This window comes from Suncus etruscus, chromosome 13 (assembly GCF_024139225.1).
Source record: "Suncus etruscus isolate mSunEtr1 chromosome 13, mSunEtr1.pri.cur, whole genome shotgun sequence".
NCBI classification, from domain to species: domain Eukaryota; kingdom Metazoa; phylum Chordata; class Mammalia; order Eulipotyphla; family Soricidae; genus Suncus; species Suncus etruscus.
The window spans coordinates 9,643,411-9,645,764 of NC_064860.1; the positions used below are offsets into that span (position 1 = coordinate 9,643,411).

Below are 2,354 nucleotides of genomic sequence, written 5' to 3' on the forward strand. Positions count from 1 at the left end.
AGAGTCTGTCTAACTTATGTTACCTTTTATTTTAATTTTTAAAAATATCTTTATTTAAGCACCATGATTACAAGCATGTTTGTAGTAGGGTTTCAGTCATAAAATGAATACCCCCTTCACCAGTGCAACATTCTCACCACCATTAATTTTCTAATATACATTCTTATTTTGATTTACCATGCTCAAACTAAAGCAATTAATACATAGTAAATAAGGGAGCTCCAATAAACAGTAGGATCTGTCAGTTTGGAATCACTCTTCAAACTTCTCTGTTACATTTATAATACAGAGGATGCTATATTTTTAAGGGCCTTCCGGTAGAGATCAGAAAGCCTGCTAGACAAATTTTAAAAGAGCTGTAACACTGCCTGTTACAATATTACAAGTGGTTCAATTTTTTTTTGTATGTCAGTATACATATATTTTATTCTAAGCAACTCCTTTCTTAAGAACTTTTGTAATATATCAGATATTATCTTTCTTCCCTAGGGAGATAGCTTAATAGGCTATAACATGTCTTTTTCATGTGGACATTCCAGGTTTGATTCCCAACACAAACAGCAAAATCACCTGAACAACTCATATAAAGCTTTTGAACATGTAATTGGGAGAAGTCCCTGAGAATTGTGTGCCTAAAATAAAAAAAATGAAGCCATATTTTTATTTTTAAATGTTAAGATCAACTGTGTAGCCCAATTTTACTAATATAGGCATAATAGATTATAAACAGTTATTTTCTTTAGTTTTGAGACTATTTTATGTCCTTTTGACTTTTTTCTTTTGCTTTTACACGTAGTTCTATCTGATATCATTTTTACTCTTGAAACCTAGAGCTTTTTATAATAATAAAAATAAATGGATTTTATTTTTCTGTGACAACATTTTATCATAGGTTATAGTATAATATTTATTCAATAGTTTGAATAAATTTGGAAATATTTTTAAATCAATTTAATTAGTTTATGTTCTTCAACCTTGAGCTAGTCTTATTTTGCTAAGTTTATATTAGAGAGATGACATGAGGAAATCAAATTACTTTTTAACTTGTTTACATAATCTGATTTGCCTGCACTATATCTGAACCTGAATTTAAACTTACAAATGATAAATAGCAGAATTGATATAAGGAGTGCTTCATATGAATGTGAAAGGTTGTTAATTATAAGTAGTTTAGAAATTCTAAACCAAGTAAAATGTTTGCTTTATTCAGGGTTTCTGTGAAGTTGATAAAACTGTCTTTAGCTGAAAATTTATTGAGAGATTAAGTTCACTGGTTTAAAGGGAATAAGGGCCAGAGCCAGAGTACTGTGGGTAGGGCATATGCCTTGCCAATTTATTTCAATTCCCTGAACAGCACCATTAGTGGTCTCTGAGCACAGCTGGATGTGGCCCCACCCCCAAAGAAGGGGTGCTTGAAAGTAGATCGTATTTACTGAACAATCTTAGCTGTTATTTGTAATTTTTAAGGACTAAATTTTATTTTCATTTTCTTGCAATAATAACTTTCAGACACAAAAGAGAAAAGAGCTGGAAGTTACAGCTCACCTCATGAAGCTCACCACAAACAGGAATGAGTTTAGTTAGAGAAATCACTACGTTTTGAACTATCCTAGTAATGAGAATGTGCGAGGGAAATAGAAAGCCTGTCTAGAGTACAGTGGGGGTTGGGTGGGGAGGAGGGAGATTTGGGACATTGGTGATGAGAATGTTGCACTGGTGATGGTGTTCTTTACATGACTAAAACCCAAACACAATCATGTATGTAAAAAAGTTGTTTAAATAAAAAAAATAAATAAATACTATTAAATACTTATGAAAAAAGGTTTATTGTTTATGATTATTTTATTCATAAGAACACATGATATCAAATACAGCTATTTCATCAAGGTTTTCTTTGATTATTTCCTTGACTGTTCTAAGCACTGAGTAATGTGGGACTCTTGTCGGTGATCTGTGATATTATTATTTGTATTTAGTCAAAAGACTTGAAAATATTGAACATGAGACTGGAGGGGCTGAGGATGTATGCCCTACATACAAGAAAACCTGACTTAAGTCTCTGACACCTCGTGATTCCTGAAGTATCACTGGGTACAGTCCTGGAGATTCTTGAGTGCCTCCAGAATATGAACAGGGTGATCCCTAGAGCTATTGCCTGATAAGCACTAATCCTCAGACTCCCATGTTGACTTATTGGCCAGTTGACTAAGAAGGGGCCATTGGCATCCTGAGCACTATTTAGGAAATCCTAAGCCCACAAATTGTAATCATGTTGTTGGGATTCCATTTTTCAATCTTTCTGAAAACCACCAGAGAATTTATTTCTTTGAATAAGCCTTATCAAATGACATCAT

At 33.0% G+C, this 2,354-nt stretch overlaps 1 non-coding gene across 1 annotated transcript; it reads right to left on the minus strand.

Annotated features, from left to right (window-relative positions):
- Window positions 1-305: 305 nt before the first annotated feature.
- Window positions 306-367, minus strand: LOC126026924 (U7 small nuclear RNA). The gene has a single exon (XR_007502109.1). It is a non-coding gene; the product is annotated as a U7 small nuclear RNA (small nuclear RNA).
- Window positions 368-2,354: the final 1,987 nt, after the last annotated feature.